Raw genomic sequence first — 16,885 nt, 5'->3', positions numbered from 1 at the left:
GTGCATTCCTGGAAGCAAGTTTTTACTTCATCTCTCACTTAGATTTAAAAAAAAAAAACCCCAAACTGCCCCTGCTTCCCTAGGAGACCACATTTCCTAAGGATTTTGTGCTTTTCTGTCTAGTGTCTTTCAGGGCTTGAATGCAGGAGCCAGGAAACTCAGCTCAGAGCCAGTTCCTGAATCTCTGGCCTCTGATGCTTTCACCTGAAGCATGGTTTGGGTAACACATACCCACTATATAGTGAGGAATTTATTGTAAACAAATATAGATTTGTGGAGTACACAAATCATCTCAATTCACCTTATTCTTACTACCAAGTCATCATTTGTCACGTGGCAAACAGAGTCTTCTATCAGCATCAGCACAAGTGCCCAGTTTGGAATTTTTCTTTCTGATGATAAACTCCTATTTCCTCCACAGGCAGCCACTTGGAGCAGTGCGCAGCCAGGCCTGCCTCTGACAATACAGACGAAACATTCCTTCCAAGTCTGCTTAATATTGCCTTTCAGAGCTTTCACCTGGCACCACGAGAGAAAGAAAGGCACTGAGAAAGTGCCACATCCACTCCTGAACTGCTTTCAGCTCAGCAGTATGGAGTCTGCTCATATCAGCAGGGAAAGGGACTGCTGGGGAAACGGCATAGGAGAGGCACAAGGCAATGCGAGGCCTTCCTACACCTCCTCATACACAGAGGGGGCTACCCCAAAGAAGCCAGGACATGTTCTCAATTTACTAGCACAGCTGAGGAAACTTTTCTGTCAATAAAGTATAGTTTCAGACATAGCACAGCACCAAAATAATGATTAATCTGGTACTGAAAAGAAAACAGTACCTTCAGAAAGTGCTGGAAAAAAAAAAAGGACTTAATCCAGCACCCATTACTTTACTAGGTGCTGGATCAGCAAACTCACATGAGCAATACATAGTAACCCTCACTCAGTTTCCTCCTGTTCTTGTGCTTGAACCATACTATCTAAAGCTGACTTTAAAAAAAACCCCAACCACAAAACCCCCAAGACTTCATGCAAATAAAAACATAACTTTAAATGACACTGAAAAAGCAACGTTAATTCAAACTGCAATATGCATGCCAGCCTTCAGGAGTTAAATAAAAATGCGGTTACAAAATAAAGAGAAGCTTTTTTAGGCGCAAAATTTTCAGCCGAGTTGAAACATTTTGTCAAATTATGCATTTCAGGAAAATTTCATTTGATGAAAAATTCCCTATTTGGGGTAAAGGTGAGTCAGCCAGTTCTCACAAACCTGTGGCTGCCACTGCCTGACTTCAAGAGAACTCCATCCCATGCTCCCAGCAGGTACAGTCATTAATCTTTATGCTTTTCAGCAAAATCCTTTAATTCATAAAATAACTGCTGCATTAGTACATACTGGGTGAAATTCAGGCCCTGTAGAAACCACCAGGAATTCTCCTGCCAGCAGTGCTGCTGTTCCTGTTAGATTTCCTGCCACTGATGATTGCCCCATGTTCTACCTATCTAGATCCCTCTGCAAGGCCTCTCGTCCCTTGAGCCCACAGCACCTCCCACTTCAGCATCCTCATCAAACTCACTCCTGGTGCATTCCACTCCTGCACCCAGATCCTGGAAAACAGTGTTGAACAGCACGAGCCTTTGGATTGAGCCCCAAGCACCCTGCTGGCAAACCACAGCTCTCCTCTTCCTGTGACAGCTGGCCTGGCTTCCAGAGAGCCAACACCAGTGTGCCCTGTTCAGCCAAGGTGGCAACCTACCCCACCTGCCTGGCTTCTGCCTGAATGGCATTGCCTCTCCTGCACATGCGTCATTAAAACCTGACCAGCACTCGGGGCCCCCTGAGGCAGCTCCTCAGGGGACACGGCCAACTGCTCCCTGGCGAGCTGAAAGTTTGCTCTCTTGAAATCCAGGGTGACAACTCTGCTTTTTGTAACAACACCAAAAAATTTAAACCCAACCATTTCATGACCACTGCGAGCAGGACCATCACTCCTGCCATGAGTCCTCTATTCCTCTATATCCGTGGCAGAGCACCTTTCTTAGCTGGCTCGCTGAGCACTTGTGATGAGAAATTATCCTCAACAAACTTCAGGAATTTCTGAGACTGCTTGTCACAGCAGTATGCCACTCATGTCTGGTTAAGTTACTCACTGATCCTAAATTAACACTGGACTTTACGTTCCACTAGCACTCAGGAATGTTCTACTAGCACTTAAGAATTGTGAAACATGGGGAGTCTTGCCACACTGACCACTTAGCTTCAAACGTGGCCCCAGAGTGTTGTTCATTGACCTGGGTAAAACAGAGCCCTGGCCCACACCCATAGAGGCCTGAGAGGAATGATTAATGTCTAACATGCTACAGCTCACCAATGTGAAATACCTCCAACATGCCAGCCATGGGCAGATGGTACCTTAATTCACCACGCATGCTGGGAACACACCAGCTGTGCCACCAGCAGGCATGTTTCACCACACCCACACATGGCCCTGCCCACATCTGTGTCCCTGCCACCCTGGAGCGAGCACAGCCCGGCTTGGCCCGTGGTCAGACCCCACAGTCACAGCCCCTCTCAGCCAGGCCCCAAAGATCTTCATCCGTGTGTCCCAAACAGCTCCGGGACGCTCCTGTGCCAGGCACTGCACCCGCCACAGGTGGTCCATCCCAGGGCACTGCCTTGCCCGGTGCCACCTGGGACAGCCCATCCCAGGGCACAGAACAGCCCAGGTGCCATCCCTGGGAACACCACCCACGGCATGGCCAGAGCTGGGGCAGTCTCCCGGGATCATTCCCAGAGCCCAGCTCCAGGAACGGTCCATTCAGCCCTGCAGCCACATGTGCAGCTGGAGGCTCCAGCAGGGACCAGGGCCACCCCATCCCACACCAAAGGCAGCTCCACGGTCTGGGCAGTGGGAGCAAGCTCTCACGTAAGTTGGAGAAACACCAGCTGATATCTGGAGGAAATAACTCACTTTCCACTGGGGATAAAGATTCAGATTTGTGTATGTGGTGTTTTGTTTTTCCCAGTCAGAATAAACTTCTGAGGAAGAAAACCAAGTTTTCAGGAGTATTCTAGGAACAGCAGGTGAGTTCTAAACTTCAGTTCATACAGAATTAATCCTGCCAACATTAATTAAAAGTTGGGGTTTTTTCTTGGTAAGCAGAGAGAATAATCATTGAATCCCTGAATAAGCCTTGGAAGCAAATAGGTTGAAATGACTGCAAATTGCATTGTTTAAGGGTCTTCACTTGGACATGAGATTAAGTAATTGTTTCTTCATCTTAAATGAACACAAGCCTATCTCCTATTTAATAAAAATAAAAATTAATTCACTGAGATCACTAAAACAAGAATTGCATATGTTGAATTGTTTTCCAATATAACAGAAAAATTCCAAGAGGCTGGAAAGTGTTTTGTTTTAGAGCCTGTAGAAAGTTTTAGCTTTTAAAATAAAACATTCCCAAATACAGCAAGCTGATACCAATGATTCAGCAAAAGGGAGGTCCCATGCAGCATTGAAGGGCTCTACAGTGGCTGTGAGATACAACCCCTGGAGGGACTAACATAGACTGATAGAGCAGGTATCTTTGGTCCAAAAAAAAAAAGACAGAAACATCTCATCTCCAAATAAGAATATCAATATATAGATATTTAAAGTGGCCATTTGTTGGATATCAAACAGAATTTTCCTCCCTTCTCCCTCATTTTGTGTTTCATTAAAAAAAGAAAAAGGTTACTTTTCACTGTTGAGTCTCATTTCTCCATTAAAAAAAAAAAAAAAAGAAAAAAGAAGAAAATTCATTTAACCAGCAAACTAGCTCCTCTCTCAAACACTAATACTACTAACACTGTGAGACAGTAAGAAATGAAACACAAAAAAGGAATTCTGAAAATAATTTTTCTTTTAACTGTATTCTGAGGACAACATTGTGTAACTGGGAAACCTTTATGAGGTTATGGCAATAGATTTCAAGCTCTGGTGAGCTGAACTAGTATGTGATTACACAGGCAGGTCGTGCATGCAGTTCCTAGTGGTTAAAGACAGCCAGATGTTTCCTTACAGAGCTGGGCACTCCTCCCCTCCCACCCAACAAGAACCTGTGTCGTTTTAAGCCCAGCTCAGCCCTGGCCAGCCCCGTTTGCCCAGTGACATCTCCACGGTGTGCGGGACAAAGGCGGACACGGAACACCAGGTTAGTGACTGTGTCTGTTTTCACAGCGAGGGAGAGGAGAGGCTGTTCTTTATTTTCTAAAGCCAGCAAATGCATGCTCTGAAGCTTTGTGGACAGCCCTTTACCCACAGGAGCATTCACTGCCCAGGGGACAGAGCCAGCAGCCTGCGAGGTCACCCTGGCCCCATTAACCAGGCAAGTGCCACAATCCCCAGGGCAGCACAATGTTCCACACGGGCCCTGCCCTCGTGCTGCTCTGCCTCAGCCCCCTGAGCATCCTGAAACCACCTGGAAACACAGCATGGCCTGCAAGGGCTCCCAGCCCTCCCTCAGCTTCACAGCACACCCTGAGTGGGTGCCTGGTGACACCTGGCACTCTGCACCCATCCTTCAAACCTGCAGTTACAAAACTCCTGCCAAGTACTCCCGAAGCGGGGAGAAGGCGACCTCTTGTCCCAGTTACTGGGACTCCAGTGTCCACACTGGTTCTGTTTCTCATACACTGAAGCTGTAGATGCTGGTACAAACATCACATGAGGGTTCTGAAGTGTGGGGACATGAATACCTTAACCTAGTCCATAACACAGTACTTGGGATTACACTTCAGCTAAATACTTTTGGGGGCTCTGTGCCACGCTGCTGAGTGAGTACAGGGCAAACCCACTGATTTCCAAGAGCTGATCTTGAAAAAGCCCTGGAGCACAAAACAGGCAGAAGTGTCCGGGATCCAGACAACATCACCCTTGATCATCCAGAGGCTGAAACATGAGGCCACCTCTGATACACTAACCACTCCCTTTTTCATTTCTGTTTTTCTGTTTCTAAGCTATCCTCAGAGAGCAAAAAGATGCTGGCAGGCAAGGGAAAAGTTTTCTGGCAATTTCTTTCTGATCAAGCACATTTCCCACAGATAATCATTCTATAAAGTTCACCAAATCTAATACATGCCAAGGAACACCACCACCTATTTTAATTGCCAAGTACAGGAACCTCAGAGTCATCCTATTCCAACCACAAATTAGAAATCCACTTACTTGTCAGTTTTAAGTTTCTCCAGGTGAGTCAGTTTAGAAGAGCAGTCTCGGGAACTCCAGAGCTATTGTTACCCAGTAAATTTAATATCCAGTGCAACGGGTAAGCTTCTCCAGCTTGGCAGAACCAATTCCAAACCCCTTACCACACTGAGAATCACTTTAGACTAAAAAACCCTTACAAGGTCCCTGCGCCACCCTCACACCTGATCTTAATTAAGACTAATTAACTTCCAGCATGCCTGAACATCTGTGTAGCTCTCACACCTGTTTCTACAACCTGTACAGTTGATTAATAATTCTTCTTTCCATGTTTTTGATATGTAATGTTGCAATTCCCAGCGCTAGGTCAGGAATTGCCAATGCTCACTTTATTTTGAGCTCAAGATCCATATTTCAGCCCCCTGCTGCTTCTGCTTGCAGGGTCCCTGCAACACAGCAGCCTTGCAGCACATAAGGGGCTCACAGGAGGGCTAGGGAGGGACTTGGGACAAGGGCCTGGACTCACAGGACACAGGCAAACAGCTTCCACTTCCAGAGGGCAGGTTTAGATGGGATATTGGGAAGAAATTCTCAGCTGTGAGGGTGGGCAGGCCTGGCACTGGGTGCCAAGAGAAGCTGTGGCTGCCCCTGGATCCCTAGTAGTGTCCAAGGCCAGGTTGGACAGAGCTTGGAGCAACCTGTGAGAGTGGAAGGCATCCCTGCCCATGAGGGTGGCATGAGATGGTCTTTAAGGTCCCCTCCAACCCAAACCATTCTGGGATTCCCTAGTTTTGACACAGAAACTTCCCAGTTATCCCTGGCCAGTTAACAAGTGCTCAGGCTGCCACTGACAACCAGTGGCAGCCTCTGCCCACTGGAAGCAAATCCTTTCTGGAGCATTCTCTAGTTACCAATGTTACAAATAAACTTTCCTTGTGGAAAGAGAGCACTTCAACTCTCACAAAAGCTGCTGCCTCACTTTCCTCCCCGCTTTAGTCCTTCTTTTCACTCAAAACTATCTTTGAATGCCTAACGATGCCTGATGCTCAGCACCTGCAGCAACCTAAGTAATTACAGAGCAGCTGCACCTGAGCAGCCGCAGCCTGCCCCACCCAAAACTCCTGGTTTGCATTACCCACAATGACAGACTGGGAAAAAATATCAGCTTCTTTGTCTCTGAGGTCTTGAAATCAGGATTTCGTGAAAAATGCTTTGGTTCAGCAGAGCCACGGCAAACAAGACTGGAATAGCCATGGGAAATGCAATTTCATGCTACATAGGGTGGTAAACAAGTTGGTAAAACAGATTAGACTACATATGAAATCTGTGTGAAGTTTCTGTTTAGCAAGGAAAGTGCCTGCAATGTCACACAAAACACTTGATGGCTCATTATTTGTCACCACTGTCTCCAAAACATTGCCATCACAGCTGCACTGTTTTTCTGTGTAACTGGGGGATTAGGAGCAGATGAATATAGAAGAGGAAAGCCAAGTCCAGCCTGTGCCAATCTGGGTTTAACTGGCCTTATCTTGGCTACTTCTGGGCCCTGACTTTAAGCCCTTCTGGTGGCCAGGCTAGCTGTGGGGAGCTCCTCCAGTCACCACTGGGCCGGGGCAGGGTAGAACACCAGCATGCAGTTATAAAAACACTATAAAAACTTTGTCTTCACGATTTTTCAAGGGGCCAAACTGATTTTTTACTTTTCTCAAATGAGCAAAACTAGCACCTGTGTGAGATGCTGGCAGGCATCTCCCAAGGCACGGGAGCCATGCTGGGACTGCTCCCTGCTGGACTGCAGCGCTGCAATTAAAAAAAGTAACTGTTAATTACAGCTGGCTGCAGCAGGCCAAGGGCACCAAGTACCCTGTCCACCCTGCCCCAAACTGCCTCAGACCTCCCGCAGGCCTTGGTGCTGGGGCTGGGCTAACGGAGGGACAGGGACAGGGCACAGGACCCCTCAGCAGAGCCTAGCCTAGCGCACAGACTGCGCTAGGGACTGACAGAGTTCAGGTCTCCAAAGTCTCTTCAAGTTCCAAGAAGTGGATTTAAGCAGGGTTTTTACTTACAGAGCCAAAAAATCAATACAGTTGCTTATCCTCATGTGCATCCGAGCCCCACATTGTGCCCTGTCTGATGGTCCAGGTGTGGCTCAAGGGACACTAACAGAGCTGGAAGTGCTCCCTCAAACCCACCCCAGGGCGTCCCTCACATTCTGGTGTGCCCAGCACACCTGTCTGCAGAGCCAGCAGGTCTCCTGGGGGGAGTTGCCCTAAGGGACTGGTAAATAAAAGTTTTATGTGCTAGCCTTCCGCTTACAGCAAAATTGCTTAAATTCTGCCCACAACTATTTTGCTGGGGAAACAGCAATGTCATGGAGGATTGTCAGCCAGACTTTACTCTCCTAATCTGAAGATAATCCCCAACCCAGATTCTCTCTGTCACTGAGAATGGTTACAGGAAATGCCAGGGCAATCCAGAACTGATGTAATGAGTTTGATGATTGGGAAACTCAAATCAATTTCGTTTACTGAGCCCCAGCATAAATCAGAAGAGATCATGGCTTCCAGGTTAAAGACCTTTGCTCAACTTTCTGCTGCTCTGAGTTAATCTTTCTCTACCCAGCAGTTGGAGTGACCAGCACAGGTAATCTTTAACCAGTGGCCATTGACTGACAAGGATCACAGCATTTCTCCTCGGGGATCTGAGCTGTCCCAGCACTCGTAGCCCTTACCTCTGTCCATGAAATCGTGGTAAACGCGCCCCTTGAATGTTGCAGTACTCTGGGATAAGTTGACAAACACCACCTTTGTCTACTCTGAGCCCAAGAATCCCTGTAGCAATGTCCTCTCAAAAATTACACAGCCATATCCAAAAGCAATGTGAGTCAGCATAGAGTCACTGACATTAAGAAAGCAAAGGGATAAATTCAGTTCCACTGTTGGATAAGTGTCATTCTTCTCCATAAAAGATTCCGGCTTAAATCTCTGACCCAGCTTTGTCTGGAAGTTTAAGCCAAGGGAGCCATGCCCATGGCTGGTGGGACCATAACAGGATTTTTCCACGGATGAAATAGCCAGCCCCAAATCAGTTGAAGAGTATTGATTATGTGCTGGAGTAAAGCCACAAAGATACAGCTCAGTTTATTAACCCTGCAGCTATTCCTTCAGTTTTGAAGCTGTTCTCCCACTGTTTCCACACAGAAAAGACACCATCCCTGTGATTTTCATTTCCCTCAACATATCCTCCACATTGTATATAAGAAAAATGAGAGGAAAGAACTTTTGTATGGATCAAATCATGTCCTTTGTCTAGTGACACCTTACTCACCAGGAGCACTGCTTATAAAATGGAAGCACAGAATAATTTAGGCTGGAAGGGACTTTTTGGGATCACAGGACTCAGTCCTCTGCTCCGAGCAGTGTCAGCCTCAAAGTTAGACTGCATTTCAAAGTTAGGTGATTTTGCTTGGGGTCATAGCTACATATTTCCACGGGAAGAATCTGGCCCTCAGGTGCATGTGCAACCTATGTTGCATTAGCTGTCCCTGTGTCACCTTTAGTAACATTTAAACAAACCAGTTCCTTTTCTTTTTCCAGGAATTTCCCAATACTTTGGCATTTCATTTCAGAGAACTGGACCTCAACCAGACTGCAGCAGTACTGGATGTTGCAATGCAGTTCCAGACTTTCCTCAGTCTCCCTGTGGAGTGACCAGTGCTTCACCTACAGTTGCAGAGCCTCATTTTGAGGGAAACTGCTTTTTTTTTCCCCCAGAAACACAACCCACAAAATATCAAGTAAGTGGTGTTTCCACTGTGATTAAAAGTAGCACATTTTAGTTTCTCTCTGCTAATTTTGGACAACATGTGGCTTTTCAGTTTTGGGTTGGTTGGGTTTTTTTTAATCTGAGGACTTTTGTCCTCTTTTTCTGATTAAGCAAATTGTCAGATACCCTCTGTAGACTTCGAATGCACATCCATACTTTGAGTAGCATAAGGAGTTTGCACATGGGATGCAGATATAATTGTACAGCTCATTTCTAGATACCTACTTTCCCCAAACCTTGTTCTACTACTAGGGCAGACTCTGAACTACTACTATTACTAGTAGTACTAGTAGTAATAGTAGTATTTCTGTCATCTTCACACTGTGTGCATGCACCAGTCCCAAACGAGGAATTACTCTTTGTATAACAGGACTGGGATTAGAAATCAGCATTTTAGGAAACAGTAGATTATTTTTGCCATGACACATTTGCAGTCCAAGACAGCCTTAAGCAAAAATGATGTGTCATCAACTGGTAACAAAGAGGTGTCAGGAGGAGAGGGCGAGACATAGAATGTTTTCTAGATTTGATTTCATGGTGGTTTTCTGCTGCTGGATGGACACATCCAGCCAAAATCAGTAAAGTGAACCTGGTTCCTCACTTTTCTGAAGTATTTATATCAAAAACTTTGGTTTCTAAACCCCCAAACTACTACTTCAGACTGTTCCAAAATGTTCTAATGGAACAGAAGTATGGTAATGGAAGTAAGCGATGAAACACCTTTTAGTTAACTAGCAAAGGTTCTCATACCCAAGATGTGACTTTATTTTATGTTCAGAGAAAATCTCAGGTTCAAATCCTATTTTAGCCTTCCCCCAAAAAAGTGAAATTCATCAAGCCCTAAATGTGGAGGTTTATGCAACGGTCTTGTTGGATGAGGATCTGGGAGGTGTGTGCCGTTCCTGAGTTTGCCAGCAGTGTTCAGACAGGCTCAACTGAAGCCAGGCTTTCCCCCCACCTCCTAGGTGTGCTGGAAAGTGCAGTCTGAAAATTCCCACACAGAGCAGACAGTACACTAAAATTTAAGACAGAAAAACGATTGACAAGCCCCAGCAGTGAACATGAGATGAGCGCTGTGACCTGAGGAAGAGATGAAATCAGTCTCAGTGGCAGAAGTAAGCAATTAATATGCAGCCAGAATAAACACTCCATCTCAGGGTTCAGCAAAATAAGGAGCTGAAACCCCTTATATTTTGCATTTTTCCCTCCCCACATGTGCTCTCTCTGAAGGAACAGAGAAAATTGAGGTCTCAGGACTTTTTTTCCATTCTTTAGTCTGACTAAAGGTGACTCCAGCTCAGTGCAGCGAGGGTCATCTCCCTCCCCCAGATCAATATTTTAATATGACTTATCAGAGCAAGAATGAATTGTTTACTTTAAAACCTCAGGATCCCATAAAGGGAGAGGGAAAGGTGTCCACTGGAAGCAGAGGCTTGCAGCAGCTGCCCACTGCTGGGAACTCAGAAAAGAAACCAGGACTCCAAAGATTCGAGTACAGACAGTCAGCAAAATGTCCTGTGAGAGAATCCTGGTTCTGCCAAGCCCTAACAACACACCAGAGGACCCTTTGGCTGTTGTCTCCGATGGTAAGTGTCTTCCTGTGCTCAATTCATGTGAGGAAAAGGAAATGCTAAAATATATTAACAAATATAGTGCAGGTGGATTTCCAACACTAAGCACTTCAGCATACCAAAATATCCACACATGCTTGGGGCTCAGCTGTGTAGTATAACAGGATTTAATGTCTTGGACCTAGGGATCTCTACCTGCACTTGGAAAGAGATTAGGCTTTTGTTAGGGCAGTGCAAACCACCCTGAACGTTTATTGTTTTTAAAAAATGGGGTGATGGGGGAGCTGACGGACTTCCTGGTGTGAACAGGAATGCTTCCAAGTCTGGCCATATGGGAAGGACAGGTTCTGTGACCCATCTTGAAAAACCCTCTTGAAAACCCTCTTGTTCTTCACAATGCTCCTCTGCATTGGAACATCCCAATAATGTTCTTTAAACATGTCCAGCAGAAGAGAAGCAAAAAGGGGATTTTTCTCTGATGATTATGCTTTGCTTTCTCCTTGCAACTGTCGCTTGTTTTGGGTTTTTTTCCCTTGCAGTACTAAAAACTAGTGGCCATTTCTCTTTCTTTCATTATCTTTTGACTTGGAAATATTCCTGTTTATTTGCTGGAAGTTTCCACGCAGCTGTGGGACTATAAAGTGCCTGTTTGCAGTGGCATCAGCTGCCTTGCTTTCTCCTTACATGTTCTGCAGTGAAGTCGAGTCCTTCTGCCAGGATTGCTGGGCTTTCCTGCTCTGCACAGGATTGCCAGGCTTTTCCTCATTAATAGGATCTTGCCTGATCATTCCCCTCTGATGCAGAGAGAAAGCTGAGTAAAATGTGTATGAGGAAAGGTAAGGGAAGACACCAATATAGGTGAATTAGAAATCCAGGTACAGCACCTCTGTCCCTGTGGCATTAATTTCTCACTCTCACCAGCTGCAGGATAGGCACACTTACCAAAACCAGCCCCGTGGACCTCAGGGCTACAGCTGCATCCTGACTGACAGAATGTTCTGGCATGACTGGGTCTTTGCCATCATTAATTCCAAAGACTCAGTGCCATGTGATGCTCAGGGTGTGTTGCAGCTCCTCTCCTTCTTTCATGTCTCCTTCATAGCTGGGATTGCACAAAAGCCTGACCTGTGGATCTGCACATCTGCCTGTTTTGTATGTGTGTTCAAATGCCCAGCTCTGTCCCACTGCAGCACTACAGACTCAAAACACAGTGGAACATGAAAATCCCTTGGGTGTCAGCCATGCACAAGCATTTCTAGGCTTGCTTTTGTGGCAGGGATGGGAATGCTAGATTATTACTGTTGTGATAATCACGCTGGAGAAATGAAACAGCCTGATCTGGTAACCAGACAGTGAAGGTCCATTTCTCTGCTGTTCTGTCCACCAGCCAAGGGCACTCAGAACCCAGCTTCTACTGCCAGCTCGTGGCACTGAGTTATCACAAACTCTCCCCTGAGGTTTGACTAGATGTAAATCAGCAATTAAAATGATCCAGAGCCCTACTAAGTCTGCCCTGACCTATCAACACTGGTTGAACTATATTACAATTGGGAAAGATCCAGATAAGATAAAAAGTTAGATCATGGGGTGAGGATTGGTGAGGAGATCCCTGTTACATTGTGAAGAGCAGGCTGGTGGTTCAGGTGTGTCATTACAGGTGGGCAGCAGCTCATCTGGGTGCCTTAGTGTCACCTTTCTGTGGGCACTTCGACGTTTGATGCTGTAGAATTGAGTGGGCTAATTTGTGAGCCCTGTGCTCCGTGCACAAAAAGGGATTGATGAAAAGGCTAAGCCCAGGGAGGAGTTCTCAGAGGATGAGCCTTTTGAGGGCTTTAACTTCCTTAACACTCTGTTGCTAAAGCAGAACCAGATCCAGAAGACTATTGGAGAGTCTGGGTTTACTACACATGGGCAGCAAATTCTCCACAGTATGTAAAATGGGAATGCCTTTCTGAGCTTAAAAATAAATGAGAGGGTAGTTGAAAAGCACTACAGCAAGACATCCCGTTCTCACCTCTTGGCACAAAAAGACAACTGCATCCCCTCACAAGGGGCTTCTAACCAGTCCACAGAGGAGTCTCTTTTGAGACAGAAAGTTCAATTTTCAGTAGCTACAAAAAAAAGGTTACTGCTGTTCGCCCTAGCCCTGGTTTCTAACCTCTGTTGGGGTCCCTCCCCTGCCATGTAGCCCTGGGAGAGGGGCCCTGAGGGCACAGACACGGGGTTTCCCTGCCCCTGCTCAGCCTCGTTCCCATTGGTTGGTTTGTGTTCCCTGCGCGGGCAGAAGGACCCTTGGTCCGGTGACTGGAACAGTTCCTGGGCAGAGCCCCGGCCATGTGGCTGGACAAGTAAACATCTCTCTGAAACAGCTATCAAGAATCTGTCTGTCCATATATATTTCCTTTCCACGGGACTCCTGGTTTGATATATGCGTGTTGCAGGATCCCCACTGCAACATAATGGTGGAGAATTGTGAGTAGAACGATCCCCGATCCCTAAGCGACTGATTTGTGTGAGTAAACCCTGGAAACTTTGGATTCCTCTTCTTGGTTTTGTTTTGCTGTTCCATATCTAAACTATGGAGGAACCGTGGGAAGACTCTTGGCTCTCAGAGCCGCATATGGACATTTATCTTAAAATGATTCTTGAACGATTTGTAAATTTTAGCTTGATTCAAGCTCAAAAAGAACTGAAACACTTCCTGGCATGGTTGTTTAAGAACTTTTTCTATGTTTCTTGGGATTTAATTCTTACCAAGGGCTTTTGGAAAACCGTTTGGACACAGTTAACACTGGAGTCAAAATATATGCCGATGGGAGAATATTTTCGTGAATATTATTTAGTTACCGAGACTGTTGAGCAATGTCAGCTGTGTCCTGGCGAAGGGAAGCCTGGCGCAGGGACCGTGCGGCCCAGGCCACGTGCACCGAGTGCTCTGCGAGCAGCAGCGAGGCAGTTCCCGCGCGCGGGCGGAGCCACGCGAGCCGCAGTGTCGGCGGCGGAGCGAGGCGCGGCGGGAGCGGCGGGACCCGGCGGTGCCCGCCCGGCCCTGCGCAGCGCGTGGTGGAGCGAGCCCCGTGAACGCCCGGCCGAGAGGGGCGGCGCGCGGGCGGCGGGCGGCGATGGCGGTGGAGCGGAGCCGCGCCCAGCCGAGACGCGCGCTGGAGCAGGGCGCGGGGGGGTCGTCGCGAGGGGGCCCGGCCGAGATGTGGGTGCAGCGCCTGGCATTGGCAGCGAAGCTGCGACCGGAGGAGGCGACGCACGGAGAACTGAGCGGCGCGGCCCGGCCCGGCCCGCGCAGCCCCGAACGCGACCCCGGGAAGAGCGCGCAAGCCCCAGCAGCCCCGACAATTCCAACACGGGAGCGACCGAAAGAGAGGGCAAAGACGCAGCGAGACAGAAAACAGCAGCCACTCGGAAAAAGGAAAAGATCATAGTACCTAAGGTCTTAGGGATAGTAAAATGGTATAATGTTAAGCAAAATTATGGTTTTATAACAAGGTGTGACAACCAGCAAGACATATTCGTGCATAGAACTGCTATTAAAAAGAATAACCCTGAAAAATGCATCCCAAGCTTGGGAGATGGAGAGGTGGTGCAGTTCAAAATTATACGAGGTAGAAAAGGGTTACAAGCATCGCAGGTCACTGGGCCTGATGGTGTTCCTGTAAAAGGCAGTATATATGCAAAAAATCGTAGTCATGTTAGACAATATCTCCACTGTAAACCCCCCCTACAGTCTCCCTTTCCTAATCCCACCTTTCCCTTTTACCCTATGTCCTATTACCCCCAGTGTATTCCCAATCCGTTTTTTCATCCATGGTTTCCCTCACAAAACCATGCTTTTGCCAATTGTTTCCCCAAAAATCCCTTTCCAATGCCGAGTGGGGGATGAAAAGGGGGAGGGAAGAAGTTAAACCCTCTCCTGCCTCAGTTTCCCCACAAAGCATGCCCAGAGAGTCCTGTCTCCCTTCTGTCAGCCCTAAGATGTTCCACAGAATCTGTTTAGACATTTAAAGGCTCAGGAGGGTGGCTTGTTTTGTTTTGAAACTGTTCTTGTTATGTTTATCCAGTTGTTTTCATTCTCCTTTTATTAAAATAAAACGGGTGAGGTGTTGGGGTCCCTCCCCTGCCATGTAGCCCTGGGAGAGGGGCCCTGAGGGCACAGACACGGGGTATCCCTGCCCCTGCTCAGCCTCGTTCCCATTGGTTGGTTTGTGTTCCCTGCGCGGGCAGAAGGACCCTTGGTCCGGTGACTGGAACATTTCTGGGCAGAGCTCCGGCCATGCGGCTGGACAAGTAAACATCTCTCTGAAACATCTAGCAAGAATCCGTCCATATATATTTCCTTTCCACGGGACTCCTGGTTTGATATACGCATGTTGCAGTATCCCCACTGCAACAAACCTCCTCCATTCCATGTGCTCCTCCTTCTCTGTTTTCTCTGCCTCTCTGCAGCATTCAGATGTGATGATGGCATATAACTGAATTTCCATGGATTACAAATCCCTGTGCAGCATGTTTGTGTGCTCTTAATCCACTCCTTAGTCCACGTGATCTTTTATGGGATGTTTTCTACTCACTGAGTATGCAGAAATGTTATTTGGCTAGCAGGCTAAACACACAGAGAAACACTCTGAAACACCCAGCCTGTGCAGAGATGACCACCACAGCTATGGATCCTAGAGCTTAATTCCCTGATGCACAGGTGCTGATGTGTCCCAGAAGAACAAGCATGGAATAGCACAGGGGCAGTGGGACCAGGAGTACAGACCAACTTGGCTGTCTTGTATGTGGGCTACGCAAAAATGCTGCTAAAAACAAGTATATGAAAATCAAATATAATCTCCAGCATTGTGATTCCTCAGGTCTGACATAGCTATAAAAGTCTGGTGCTGATTCTGGGCTGTCTCCACCAATTAGAGGAAGACATGGGCCCTGGCAGGAATGACTCATCCCTGTCCTCAGGAATTTGTCTCTAGAATAGTACAGTTTACTTTCTCCAGGTGCTGTCCATCTCCCTTGTCTGCAAAGGCACTCAAAGCCACTTAGCTTTTGCATTCCCACAGCTAGCTGAGACACAATATTCACCTCAAAGCAATTCAGGATCCTGTGTCCCGCCTCCTTGTGAGAATCCCGATGTGCCACATATAAATATGCACAACCCAGTCTTGTCTCTGTTTTGCAGGTCTTTGAAACCCCCTCTGCTGAAGTCTGCAGTGTGCATCCATGACTCCTTCCATGGGCTAAGGACCTGCTCCCAGAGCTGTGGAGTGTGACAATGGTGTTTGTGTCCAGTCTATCAAACGCCATTATCACACTAAATAGTTCCTGGCAGACAAAGCATCACGTCAGGAAGGTTTGGGACCTCTGGCAGTACATCTTCCCACTGTGCTGAGGAATAAACAACCATGGTACATGTACAGCAGGATGACTCTGCTCCTTCTTTTAGAGGCAAAAGCACCAGAGTATGTGAGAAATCCATACTCTGACACAAGCGCTTCCAGATCCCCATTGTAAAGCACACCAGACATCTTAAGGAATCATCACTATACTGTCATCACTAGGAAAGTGGATTTCCTTGGCATTAATAGGGCTGCGTTTACCTCTGAGAGGTCAGCTTGTGATTTTCTTTTTCCCATTGAACTGACTAGGACAATAAAACTGATGGCAATTAGGCAATGGGGTGAAACTCCATCTCTGACTTTGGCACCAAACTACAACATACATTTGGAATATTAATTGGCTGAGATGCTCACAACATTTTTCAAACAGAACACTTCCCAAAATTCTGATAAAAATCTATTGCCTCTGTTATAAACATGTATTATAGTATTGGCTTCTCGCAAAGTATTAAAGTAGATATTATGTAATGTTAGAAATGCTTTTTGCTGTGTGGATGTAGTTTTCTCTCGTTTTAGCAAGAATGTTAGCAAGTGTGAGCAAGTAAGATAACCTCCAAGCGAGCAGAAGATGAGGCCCAAGGAGCTGCTAATCAACACTGTGTCCAGGGAACAAAAGGGCCCAAAGGCTACTCCGCCTGGAGAACGGGCGGCCAGGAGGGTCTGAGAGCCGCTATCACCGCTCTGCCCGGGGGGCAAAGAGGCCCAAAGCTGCAATCAGCCCTGACTGTCTGGAGAATTAAGAGATCCACCCTACCATCTACTCTTACCTAGCGGGCCCAACCCCAAGAATCAAAAGAAATAAAACCACAAGGCCGAAGACTAGCATGCTCTAAAAAGGCAGACCCAAGGAGTGGCCATGCAGATCAATTCCTAGAAAAGTTTTAATATGAATAGAGAACAGACA

General features: G+C 46.9%; 1 long non-coding RNA gene across 1 annotated transcript; it reads left to right on the top strand.

The window, feature by feature from the left end:
• Positions 1-10,406: 10,406 nt before the first annotated feature.
• Positions 10,407-16,462, top strand: LOC109143288. The gene is made up of 2 exons (XR_002043346.3): positions 10,407-10,591; positions 15,765-16,462. It is a non-coding gene; the product is annotated as an uncharacterized LOC109143288 (long non-coding RNA).
• The last annotated feature ends 423 nt before the right edge of the window (positions 16,463-16,885 follow it).

This window comes from Corvus cornix, chromosome Z (genome assembly GCF_000738735.6).
Source record: "Corvus cornix cornix isolate S_Up_H32 chromosome Z, ASM73873v5, whole genome shotgun sequence".
Classification (NCBI taxonomy): Eukaryota; Metazoa; Chordata; class Aves; order Passeriformes; family Corvidae; genus Corvus; species Corvus cornix.
Note: the sequence above shows the minus strand (reverse complement) of the source record. Positions and strands in the feature narration are given on the sequence as shown.